General features: G+C 47.4%; 1 protein-coding gene across 3 annotated transcripts in view; it reads right to left on the bottom strand.

Annotated features, from left to right (window-relative positions):
• Positions 1 to 13,832, bottom strand: part of LOC119395646 (decapping and exoribonuclease protein) — a 149,794-nt gene that overhangs the window by 6,018 nt on the left and 129,944 nt on the right. The gene's annotated exons all lie outside the window — the stretch shown is intronic.

Below are 13,832 nucleotides of genomic sequence, written 5' to 3' on the forward strand. Positions count from 1 at the left end.
TACGGTATGTGCAGCAGCTTACATAAATTACCCAGGGAAAATGTAGCACACCACCACAGTGGTTTTCATTTCGCAAAGTGCACGTTATCGTAGGAACAGGAGTTTGAAACCCAGTGGCCTTTACATGTGCAAGGTTGTTTTCTTAAACACCTAATGTGCTGATGCAAAAAAAAACTGTTGAACATACTGTGTTCTGGAATTTAATAACAGGTATGTCACTTTAGATGTACCTGTGAGGCGCTGGCAGAGCGGTTGGGGGGTTAGGGAGGTTCCTCAGGTTTGCACATAATACGACCATGTGTCCCAGACGTGGCGCTCGCACATCACAGATTTTGCTGATACGATTTGCGCCTTTTCCCTGTATAACATTGAGTACTGTGCCAAATATTCTTGCTCGAAAAACATTTTCACGACCGTGGCGCCCTCTCAAAGTGCACTTGCTTTTGTTAAACTGTGCCTAATAAAAAAATGTATATAAAATCTTTTTTTTTTGCTTACCTTCGAAACTGCGCTTGTGCTACTGCAGAGGTTCTCTTTAGCTGTCCTATTAATAATTGGGTCATTCCACGCCAAATATCCCACCCATTTTGGCGACCACCTCAAATGTGATCGAAAAAAAATTGTGCTAATTCCTTGCACTGAAAACAGTAAATTGTTAGAATATTTCAGAGAGAAAAAATTTTTTTGGTCACGTGGGAGCTTTTCGAATTTCGCAGTGATGCTTGTTAAAAAATTATTTTTGAGTATCGTTTTTTGTTTCAATGCCAAATTTGGTTTACATTTTAACCAAAAGCATCTGCGTAAGATGTTGGAGTCTCAGTTATATTACTGCAATTTTGCTGCCACATACACCTCCACAAACTTGGTAAATGTTCTATGTTTGCATTTTTTCCTTTGTAATGCTGCGCTATGTATGAATATCTCTAATCAATACTTACTCTATGGAAGGTATACACTGCGATGAAAATATTTTGAGACCACTGAAGCTCGTAAATCTTACGAGAAAAAATCATGAATTTGTGAAAATATTCATCACTGACATGCAATTTACACCACGTGGTGTGCCAATTAAAAATCAGCGTTATACCTCAATTGAAAGGAAATAAATATTTCTTCTTATATGGCAACCCTTATCATTACAATTCTTGTTTTAAGGAATAAAATAATTTTAGAAGTTCCCCATTGATGGCAATGGGCAACTTCAATAACGAAGCTGCATGAACAAATGGGAAGATAGCCATTAATGGCAAAATTCAAAAATTATTTTCTTCCTCAAAACAAAAACTTGCAATGATAAAAGTTGTCATATAAAAAGAACCGTTTATTTGCTTTCGATTGAGGTATAAAGCTGCTATTTAATTGGAGCACCACATAGAGTAAATTGCATTTCAATGTGGCCCAAAATGAAGATTTTCACAAATTTGTGATTTTATTTTGTAAGATTTTCAAACTTCAGTGGTCTGAAAATATTTTTATGAGAAAATATACCTTCTGTAGAGTAAGTATTGATTACAGAGATATGCATACATAGTGCAGTATTAAAAGGGGAAAAAATGCAAACAGAACATTTTGACAAAATATGTGGAGGTGTATGTGGCACCAAAATTGCAGTAATATAACTGAGACTCCAACATCTTACGCAGATGCTTTTGCGTAAAACGTAAACCAAATTTGGCATTGAAACAGAAAACAAAACTCTCAGAAATAATTTTTTAACAAGCATCACTCGGACGACATTCTGTGAAATTCAAAAAGCTCCCATGTGACTAAAAAATTTTTTCTCTCCGAAATATTCAAGCAATTTACTGTTTTCCGTGCACGAAATCGGCACAATTTTTTTCTATCACATTTGAGATTGTCGCCAAAATGGCTGGGACGTTTGGCGTGGAATGACACAATTGTGAAATTTTTGTGTCAGCCACGTATTTTCAAAATCAACGAAAATATTCAAAGTTCACGATTTTTTCTTAAGCAAACTCGCACTCTCCCTAACGAATATTATTATTATGGTGGTTTTCAATAAGGTGTATATTCGTAGAAAAATGTTTAGAGGTGAAATAGGCTTGTAATCTTCCCGAAAAAAACTGCAAAATCAGAGGAAATACGCGATTTGTCATATATTTGACCGTATTTTTCGTACTGATGCGGTCCAAGTAAAAATCCCTGTGATGCAATGTTTTACAGAAGACTTCATTTCTAATTAATGCTGAAAGTGTAATCAAATTATTTTTTGTTTTAAGAAAGAAAATAATTTTTCAAGTTGGCCCTCCGAACGCGCCAGTTCTTTTTGTTGCCGCTTCACCGCAAAGCACGTGGTCACCCTCGAAGCTGACACTCGGCACAGGCAGCAAGATGAGAGATATATGTCAGCGGCTCGTGGGCGCTCCAAAGTCTTGTCGCCTTGATGTTAGGGTTATAAGTAATGAATTCGCACTACAATGAGCACTTGCTTGGCGGGCCCAGTAGGAACAGCAGCTTACGGAATGCTTGTCACATTGTGCTACATGCACAACTAGTGTACACAAGAAAAAGTGTATTAAATGTGCGTTATTTTTTTCCGGTGTGTGTACACTATACTTGTGCAGACAATGTGAACGATTTCGTAAGCTGCTGTCCGGCGCCGATGCTTCCCAAAATGTGTGGGCCATATTTCTAGGCCCACATATTCTTATAATATTTTGATATTTCAGCTGTAAAATTCTCCAGGGGGGGAGGGGGGAAGGCGATTGGGCGACCCCCCCCCCCCCCCCCCCCCCCCCCCGCAAAGCCACCAACCACTACCCCTCCAGCACCATTTTCCAGCTCGCGGAATTTTTTAAGCAGCTGCGGCGAGAAATGCACCCATCACTTCTACCCGCACCCCATTCTCTACCTTCAGACAGAACTAGAATGTGTTTAAATGATCGCTTGCTTGAGCATGCCAACAACGGGCACTGTAGAGTCCCTTCCACCGACCGCACCGCCATTTACACAGATTCGCGCGTAGCCGCACGGGCTTTCATGACGGGCTCGGTTTGTCGGGAAGCAGCGCGCGTTCTCTCTACTGCCAATTGGTCAGACAAAAAGCACATCATCTGGTTCCCGGCACACATTGGCCGACACGTGCACGGAACCATCCTCAATGCCAACGAATTGGCTCACTCCCGGGCGCGAGGTCTCACGTTCCACGTCGGGGAGAACCAATCGGAGGCTGAGGACGTTACTTGGTACTTCAGAGATCCGTTGTTAACATTTAATGAAATCTGCAAACATTACCAGTTGGAGAGGCGGAGGTACCCACTCCCGCACCCACACTTAAACAGGGCTCAATCAATCACTCTACGTTTGTTACAGACGGAGGCGTATGCATCGCCTTTAAAATGTTCCAAGTACATGGATGGCATAGAGCCGGGGTGCCCGCGCTGTGGTCACCCCAAATGCACCTTACAACACATGCTGTGGCAATGCCCTGCGTTGCGCGGGAGCAGCGAGTCTCCCTCTAAGGCGGCGGACTGGAACTATCTGCTCACTAGCCAAGACAAAGGAGACCAGCTTAGGGCCATCCAGAGGGCCCGCGACATGGCCGTGGAGTTTAACCTCCCCGTCCCGTCGTGGGAGTGGCCCACCGGTGTCACCCCCTAAAGGGGGTCGAGCACCGCCTCCGGATAATAATAAAGTTAAATACATAATATAGCGGAACAAAAACAAGGACAGAGAAAGAAGCACACAGGACGACCGCTAGACTTCAACTGAAAATTTTACTCTGGACACGTGACATGTAAAGTGTAAAACAACATCTAAACTGATGGAAACGTCACCATTCTGCCTTCGCATCAAGCTGCACGTGCCAAGCTACGCGTCGCGCATGCGCCCTTCCAAGAAGCCAATCTCCTTATATAAAGTTCTTTGCCTGCCTGCCTGCCTTATGCTAAGGGGCATCTTCCGGAAAGTTGTTCATGGGACCACCTCTGCCCAAGACAACAAAACAAAGAAGTATCTCCCTCCTGGCAATGTTCCCTTTCGAGAAAGCGGATTCCGCATCCACATTTCGAATGAGAAGGGCATTCTCTCGCATACAGTGTGCAGAACTCAACAATGCAGCCTTTTAACGAAGGCTCACCAGGTGTGCACTAATCCCCTCTGTGACGTAAATATGCGTGTTCCCCCGAAGATGCACTGCTGTGGCAGTGACGTCTTCCTTCCTACGCCCGCATCATGTCGCTAGTGCCGCCATGTTGAATTCCGGCAGTGTCATTTGCTTTGTCCATAGTGGTGCATTGCAGTCTGCACAATGGGTGCCAACCAACAGCGTGGTTTTAAAAATGTGTTCTCTCCAGCCGATTTAACGAGCAGTGCCTTTTTTTCTCTTCTTTCTTTTTCCTTGCAATGCACATCCTAGAAACCGACGCTAACTGCACAGGCCACAAACCACCTAGAGAACTTAGTGCAGTGTCGCATGTCATCAGCGCAAACTCTTTCTTCAGAGGGTCCTTCAGAGCAACAAAAGGGGTTTACTGCAAAGTACTTTTGCCCATGTGTCAGAGGTATTATACGCTTGTCCCATAAGGGAGTTAGCATTTCTGGAAGATGCCAGCGCAGTCACACGGTGATCAGAGGGAGGTCTTCTTGTGTTGCATTTCGCATTCCTTGTTTTGTTCATTCTTCTTTTCCTATGTCTATAGGAAACATTAAATCTTCATTTGGAAGGAAGCGCTCGTCTTCGTTGTTGATGTGTTCCCCATACTGCTTCGTGCTATGTCACTTTAGAAAAACTGGAAAACCAAGGCCAAACCGCTAGTCTACTAAGTAAAAGGTTTTTGAAATAAGCGTGGCCATTACAGCAGCAGCAAGAAAGGAGCCTTCCCTTCTTTTTTTTTTGTCAGAGACACATGGTCCAAGAGGGTGCTACAGGTCACCACCAGTGGCTATATAAAACCAAAATTCTTCCAAAATATTAACCGAAAAGCTTTGCAACTGAGCTGAAGCGAGCCAGAGAAGGGGGCTCGCACTGATGACACGCTCAGCCCTTTCTTGCAATATGTCTCCAGTTGCAGGGATCGGTCACTATGTGTCTGGAATGACCTCAGCGATGTCGCATTGTCGTCACCACTGTGAAGAAGATAACGATCGGCTCCATCGAGTAATTCGCCTGGAACTTCTTGGTGCAGTTATGTGGTGGTTGTTTGGAGGATCTGGCCAAATCTGACAGGCTCGCCTCCCCTCCTCTCGGGTGTGGAACAGAGGTGGTCCCATACGTATCGTGTGGAGACTGTCACGTTATTGGTCAAATGAAGTAAACAATATTTTCCCTAGCAATCATCCGAAAGACATTTAGGCCGGGCGGGCTTTGGCCTGCTGGAAGAGGCATCCGCTACCAATATGTAATCAAGTAAACATCTTTTTACTTTTGATCTCCCAACATTGCCGTACGTCTTCCTCACTGCTGCCTCGAAGGCTCCTGGCCAGAAGGCGACTCCCGACAGTGCCCAATGAGGCCTTTCAGCAAAGCTTGGCACTCGATCGTCCCACTCGGTACACCCAATGGCGCAGTGGGAGTTAAATGACCTTGGAAGGACGTTCTTAAAAATGAGCATTGCCTTGTTGAGTGTGACGATAAAAGCTGAAATTGATCGTCGTCACGCTCCTGAGAGTAGAAGGGAGATTTTATTGGAACCTGAGGAGGGAGGACATTCAGGAAAAGAAAAAAAAAACAGTGTAAATAGGAGGGAATAGTGTGTCTATAGGGGGTCCGTCCTTTTGAATTTTCAATAGGTGAAGCATTCCAATGCTTTCTTTGAGAAAGGGTTATATGCCCTCACGCACTGCGAAGTAAGGGCTGTATTTTTTTCCACGAAAGAGCAGACAATTGTGAAAAGGGGAAAGGAGAATCTCATACCTGTGCTCTCCGCATATCTTTGCCCTTTTCTGCTTCCCTATGCACATTTCCAACGAAGGCTTCTTGGATTATCCAAGGTAATAGGCGCAAAGACGACGACAGACAAGAAGAGAGAGACACACACTGGGCGCCACTGCCAACAGTTTATGAAAGGCTTCTTTGGCACCGTCAAAATCCCCTCTGGGCTGCTGTAAATATGCATGACCATCTTCCCCTCCATCCGATGACCGCCGTGAATTTCATTCGCCGAAAAAAGACACAATGGGGGAGCGTGGAACCACAGGCAAACATCTGCGCTACCAGTAGGCTCTTTATCTTTAGCAAGGTCGCATCAGCTGCAGTGCGATGCCGACTTGCAGTCCTGTTGGCTGCTCAAATTTTGTTCCACGAGGAAAAGAAAACATCAAACGGTGAGGGAGATGGCTGCGTGGTATCACGAGGAAGAACTTTGCAATTGAGGGAGGCTTTGCAACGTAAGTCGATCATTAGTGAATTGGTTTCGTGTGCACATGATTTCCGAAGTCTTTTAGATTAAGCTAAGGCTTGATACTGTATCAAGATTTATCTTATCAAGATACAGATGTTTAAGTTGAACGAAACAAAAAGCAATGTGACATTAGCGGCTCCGTTTTCTCGGACGGTTTTGATAACAATGAAAGCGCGATCATTCTAGCTCGCTCGTATTCGGTCGGGTACTTGAAACCGGCGATAGTAACTGCAGCAAAACCTTTCATGTATTATTTTCCTATTTCCAAACATTTACTGCACGTGCAAATACTTTTCACCAGAGTCCTTTTTAAAGAACACTGGTTCCTTTCTGTCGTGTTTCAAGCAAGCACTTCATCACGTTGCATGCGATGACAGAAGGAGGTTGCAAGAACGTGAAAAATGCAGACCTTAATGCGAAGGAATGTGCCTTCGCCTTCTCGCTCTTTTCCCTTCAGTTACTGCGAGCGCTGTGCAATACACCCCCCCCCCCCCAACCGAATTAGGGACCCCCCCCCCTCAAAGGAGGTCCCTGGATCCGCCCCTGAGCACAATAGCAATCAGAGTTGCTCCAATAGCAGCAGTGTAATGTTGAATTCCAATGGCAGAGTTGGAGCAGCCGATGTACTCTGCAAGCGAGCACTTGACTCTGGCATAGAGAAACGCCCCCAAATCCGCGACTGGAACACAATCCACGCCGCCGGAGCAAGCATGGGAGCAAGAAGGAAGCGGAAGTGCTTGAGTTGCCCAGAATACCTTGCTTGAAGTTATTCCTATCTGCTAATTACTCTGTCGAATTCTCGCTCGTACGCAGCAGTTTCAGTGTCGCTGTCACTATCTGATGAGTTGCTCGTGCAGGAACTGGAGTTTCTGACTCGAAGTTCTCGCTATCGATCAGTGGAAGCAATACCGCACGATTTGCCCAGACACCCATGTCATCGACCATTACTGTCAAAACACGCGACAGTGACAGCACCCCCAAGCAAGCAAATTATCACAATGTTAATAGCTAACATACAGCCTCCTCGTGCGGCACTGTTGCTTTGTGTGTTGGGGTTTCACGCCTCGAGACTGGAGGATGGAGACGCAGGAAAAATAATGAATCAGTTTGTTTTGGCCTCTCGTAGCGCCATGTCTCATTTCGCTATTGAGGAATCGAGGTCCTGATGGCCTCCTATTATAGATAGCCTCCGGCTATCTTCCGGCCATCTGTGCTTGTATAAGCTGGCGACGAAGATGAAAAGAATTTTCTCGTGAGCTCCTGCCCACGATCCGTCCAAACGCCAAATTTCGGCAATCTTAAGCCTTTCAAGGGAGGAGGCGATGACTGGCCCTGCTACCTGGATCGGCTGAAAGCCCTTTTCACGGCGAATGACATCACTGAAGACAAGCGAACAGCCGTCTTCATCAGCTGCTGCGGGCAGAAAACGTATGCGTTGCTTTGCAATTTGGTCAAGCCTGACCAGCCAAATGACAAGACGCTGGACGAGATTCTGTTGGTTCTAGGAAACCACTACTGCTCGAAGCCTTCTGCTGTTGTGCAGCGTTTCCGCTTCAACTCGCGCGCTAGCGTGGAAGGAGAGTCTGTCAGCAACTTCATTGCAGTGCTGAAGAGCCTTTCCAAGCACTGCCACTTCGGTAAAGAGCTTGAAAACATGCTCCGCAACCGCGTCGTGTTTGGCATCAACAACGCAGACATCCAAACAAGATTGCTGGTAAAAGCGGACTTAACTTTCGAAGATGCAGTGCAGACTGCCCTAGCAATGGAAGCAGCAAAGAAGTATGCAGGGGAGATAGCGCAAGGTAACGCAGGCACCTACTTCTCCACCTTCTGCGTCATGGCAGCGCCGAAGGCATCTCTTGTTATCGCTGTGGGGATGCACACCTCGTGTCGGCTTGCCAACATGTGAAGATGATCTGCAATTACTGCCACAGACGCGGCCACTTGGCGAAAGTTTGCAATACAAAACGAAAAGACGAGCAATCACAGAGTGACGGGTCTCCCAGGCCGCGTTCGTTCGCGGGCCGAAGTTCACTGTCGGCGAGCAACCGTCATCGCGTAAATACTGTCCAGGATGAAGCCTCCGCTACAGCTTCGCCCGCCGAAGTTTTCGACATGTGGTTAGTTGACTACACCAAGGCGCCTCCACCTTTCACCGTCAGTGTTGAAGTTTGCGGCAAGCCGCTCCGCATGGAAGTGGACACGGGGGCGAGCGTCTCAGTCATTGCCAAGTCGCGTTTGCTACAGCTTCTACCTTCAATTCCGGTGCAGCCGTCTCAAGTATTTCTGCGAAGCTATTCCGGGGATTTAAAGAAGGTACAAAGCAAAGCTGATGTCCATGTAAAGTTTCATGGCAAGGCGATTGACTTAGCAATTTTTCTGGCCGGGAATGGATCACTCACTTTGCTCGGATGCCAGTGGATGCAGGAATTGGGCATCGGCGTCTCCGTTGTTGAAGTGAACATCCATGCACTTTCTGATGTGAAACACTTAGTGCAAGATTACACTGAAATGTTTGAAGAAGGTTTGGGTACGTTCAAGGGTGCGATGGCTTCACTACATGTACCTTCAGATGCTCCACCACCGTTCTGCAAGCCAAGCCCACTGCCATATGCCTTGACACACAGAGTCATGCAGGAAATTCAGCAATTAATAAGAGATTCCATCATTGTTCCGGTGAATGTGGGCTGCCCCAATTGTTCCCGTGACAAAAAGGGATGGGCGCATCAGAATCTGTGGGGCCTTTGGTGTCACCATTAACCCAGTCGCGACGGTGGAACGCTACCATATTCCAAGGCTTGAGGACTTGTGGACTGTGCTGGCTGGAGGTGAGAAATTTACAAAGTTGGATTTGCGTGACGCATACCAGCAAGTTGCCCTGATGAGGCCTCTAGAGAGTATGTCATGATTTCGACGCATACGGGGTTGTTTTAATACATCCGCTTACCTTTTGGGGTCTCATCTGCTCCAGCTATTTTTCAACGCGAGATGGAGAACTTGCTCAGGGGTCTGCCACATGTAGCGGTCTATTTTGACGACATTCTCATAACTGGTGTGAATGGTGCTGAGCACTGTCGCAACCTGCGTGCGGTACTAGGCAAACTTCAAGAATCTGGACTCAAGTTGAAACTCGAGAAGTGCCACTTCTTCATACCATAAGTTGAGTATCTCGGGCACAATATCAGTAAGGAAGGCCTCTCCCTGAACATGGACAAGGTGTCTGCCATTCTGCACGCTCCTGTGCCACAAGATGTCCAGGAACTTCAAAGCTTCTTGGGACTCGTCAACTTCTATTGGCGTTTCTTGCCCAACCTTTCTGCACTTCCCCGTCCGTTACACTTGCTTCATGGTGATGGAAAGAAGTGGCAGTGGGGAAAGGACCAGCACTATGCTTTCACTGCCTGCAAGCATCTGGTGACTTCAGCTCCAGTTCTCGTACATCTCCACCCTGACAGGCCTGTGTGTCTCAGCTCTGATGCATCACCTTACGGTATAGGCGCAGTTATGGTGCACAAAGACACCGATGGCCGAGAATGTCCAATTGCTTTTGCTTCGAGAAGATTATCAAAAGCAGAACAAAACTATAGTCAACTTGACAAGGAAGCACTGGCCTTGGTGTTTGGCGTGGATCGGTTCCACCAGTACTTGTGGGGCATACTGTTTGAAGCACACACTGACCACAAGCCACTTCTTGGACTTCTGGGTACCGACAAGCCTGTTCCTGTGCAAGCTTCGCCAAGTGTAGTCAGACGGGCTCTGAAGCTCTCCGCTTACAATTACAAACTTGTCTACAAACCTGGCAAAGTGCTTGGGCATGCCGATGCGCTTAGTAGACAGCTGCTGCCTAATGACTGCACTGCATTTCCTCGCCCTGCTGAGATCTTCATGCTGGAGGAGGCATATCCACAACTTCTCTCACAAAACAGTTGTAGCTCGGGCCACAAGGGACGATCCTGTATTGAGCCATGTTGTCCTATCTGTGTTGAAAGGAGAAAGCCTCACAGCGTGACCAGTGTGACCAGAGCAGCGTGACCAGCATGACCAGAGAGTTCAGAAGTGCGGAACTCAGTCTCCATGAAGGCTGTCTACTATTGGGATCAAGAGTCGTGATTCCGAAAAAATTGGTGGTGCAGGTACTTGGCGTGCTCCATGCCAGCCACCCGGGTATTGAGAAGAGCAAGATGATTGCCAGGAGCCATGTCTGGTGGCCAGGCATTGACAGTGACATTGCAAACAGTGTGAAGAGCTGCGGTACGTGCCAGACTCTCAACATCGAGCTGCCCAGCCAGTGCAGCAGACACCCTGGCCTTTCCCACAGCGACCCTGGTCTAGGCTTCACATTGATTTCGGGGGACCATTTCTAAGGCATACATTCTTGGTTATAGTAGACGCCTTCTCGAAATGGATAGAAGTCTTCCCCATGTCTTCCACATCAACAGAAGCTACCATTTCTGCCTTGAGAATGGCATTCGCCCAGCATGGCCTCCCCGACATCATAGTTTCGGACAATGGTCCTGCTTTTACCAGTGCACAGTACCTGGACTTCTTGACTCGAAATGGAATACGCCGCGTGCTGGTACCGCTGTATCACCCTGCGTCCAATGGTGCCGCAGAGCGAGCAGTACAGAGTGTCAAAAACAAACTCAAGAAATCTGGGTCGGGCAGCTTCCAGACACAACTGTCCTGGTTCTTATTCCACTACAGGACTACACCTCACGGAGTAATGGGTTGGCCACCATGCGAACTCCTGACAGGCAGAGCCATCAAGACACCGTTGGATGTCTTGTGGCCAAGCCTGCAGACCTCGGTACTTCTAAGGCAACTTAAGTAGAAGTTGTACGCCGATAGAGGATCCCTTCAGGCTCCGTCATTGCAACCAGGAGACGGCGTGTATGCGCGAAACTTTCGACAGGGAGCACCATGGGTGCGGGCCAGTGTTGTCGACGTCACTCTGCCGTCGGCCCGCATCATTCTCGACGATAGGTCTATATGGCACCGACACGGGGACCACTTGCGTCTTGCCCAGACAGGGCCACCGGCTACTTCTGAATCAGACACGGTTACCCCTGCCAGTTCCGCAGCCATACCACAGTGGGCGCAGCCTCCTCTCTTTAAACCAACTTTTCCGGACATGCCGGAGCAAAAGGCCGTCGAGCCGTCTACAACAAGTTTGCCTGAAAGGGGCTGTGCCATGAACACTGACATTATTGCAAGCGACCATGGCGTTCCTGTGGACAGTGACTGTTCCGTGGCTGCGTCATTCAAACCAATGTTGTGACGCAGCAAAAGGTAGAGAAAACCAGTGCTTAGGTACTCCCCATAATTATTCTTTTTACTAAGGGAGGAGTGTCACAATGTTAATAGCTAACATGAAGCGCCCTTGCGCAGCACTGTTGCTTTATGTGTTGGGGCGTCACGCCTGGAGACTGGAAGATGGGGACGCGGGAAAAATAAAGACTCAGTTCGTTTTGGTCTCCCTTGTCCATGTCTCATTTCGCTATCAAGGAATCGAGGTCCTGATGACCTCCTATTATAGACAGCCTTCGGCTAGCTTCCGGCCATCTGTGCTTGTACACAAACGTGTTAAAGTACGTGACACCGAGTTCCGGTCGACTCCGCTGATTTTGGCGGAGCAACTTTACCTGCTCCACTCCCACTCTGAATCCACTCCGACTCTCCCATTGGAATGCTTGACTCCCGCCCTCACTCTGCCATTGGAACACACATGCTCAAGAAAGAGCAGAAAAGCTTGCTCCTACTCCGCCATTGGAATTCAACATAAGTCTTGGTGGCTGTTGGGGTACAGTGTGTAGGGTTCTGGGCCAATTGCCGCCCAAAAACCCCTTAGAGATGAAGGCCGAGACACCAAGGAACACGACTTTACTGATCGAGAGCTCGGCCGCGACTGTTCGTCAGCGGCCGCTGAGCCCGAGCTGTGAGTGCGCCATCCTTCGTCGTTCTCCTCTAGCCGAGCACTCCCGCACTGCCCCCTCCCCTTGGGAAAAGTGGAAGAGAAGGATGTGGGCTACTTCACACTGGTAGCCCGCCCAACTCTACCGACAACCCTTGTCCAAGGCAAACCACACATGGCGCACACAACCACACGTTGGCATGCTTCGTCCCCCACGTCACCAAGGTCCCGGCAGTGTGTTATCGACCCGGCATTGTCCGTGGCATCTGAGGCTCAGCATCCAATTTCGAGTCAGCAGTCATTGTGGCAGCCGCCTTGCTGCCGTTTTCGATACTTTTACTGGTCATGAAGCTTCTGTGAAAGTTTGATATAGGGACAGGAGCAGCCGCTAGGGGCGCCCTCGCCCGTGAGGGGTACAATGTGTACCCCACATGGGGTACACGCGGGATACACACGGGGTATCCTAGGCCGCACCTAGGATACTATCAAGCCACATGAAGGCGCTAGGTAGGAAGTCTGTCACAATGCAACAACATATTGTAGATGAAGGAGGAAATCAGTTGGAAAGGTACGAAGCGCTAGGTTACATCCGAAAGGTAACAGCCGATTCGTTTAAAAAGAATGTCCAGGGGATTTCCCCAGTGAGTAAAAGTGTGGCGGAGAGAGCAACCGAGGAAGAGCTATTACTTGAGAATTTAAACTCGAAAAAGGCCGAAGGAAAAATTCCAAAGCGCACTGCCACCGGTTTAGATGGCGTTCCCGCTAGCCTCATTAACGAACTAGGACATAACACCAAAGACCGAAAGCTGCACAAAAATGCTTACAGAACAGGTAAATACTGGACAGTTGGCAAAAAAGTAGAATGAACTCAATCTATACAGGCAAGTGAGAAAAGGATAAAATTTGCTCGTATAGACCACTAACCATTACATCGGTACTATACAGGTTGGCAACGCAAGCAGTAAAAATAAAAATAGAAACGTGGGCAGGACATAACAATATTTTGGGAGAACTTCAGAATGTATTTCGAGTCGACAGGCAGTTAGATGATAACCTGTTTGTTCTCACTCAGTGTATAGTAATATCAAAAATAGAAAATGGGCCCTTGTACATGGCTTTTCTAGACGTCACTGGGGTGTACGACAACATTAATCAGGAAATTTTGTCAGATATATTGAAAGGAATGGGTATAGGCGACGACTGTATACAGCCTTTGAGGGAGATATACTGAGAAAATACAGTTTGCATAGAATGGGAAGGACTATGTAGCAAAGAGAACCTTGATATTGGCAAGGGGCTGAGACAGGGTTGTCTTTTGTCCCCGCTGTTATTCATGCTGTACATGGTGAATATGGAAAAAGCGCTAGAAGGTAGCAACTTTGGTTTTAATCTGTCACACAAACAGGGCGACGTGATGATTGAGCAGAAGCTTCCAGGATTATTTTATGCGGACGATATCGTCTTATTTGAGGACAGTCGAGATGATATACAGCGGCTGAAGGTTATATGCGGAAGGGAAGATGAAGCTCTTAAACTAGGATTTAGTGTAACGAAATGTG

The sequence above is a fragment of the Rhipicephalus sanguineus genome, chromosome 6 (assembly GCF_013339695.2).
Source record: "Rhipicephalus sanguineus isolate Rsan-2018 chromosome 6, BIME_Rsan_1.4, whole genome shotgun sequence".
NCBI lineage: Eukaryota > Metazoa > Arthropoda > Arachnida > Ixodida > Ixodidae > Rhipicephalus > Rhipicephalus sanguineus.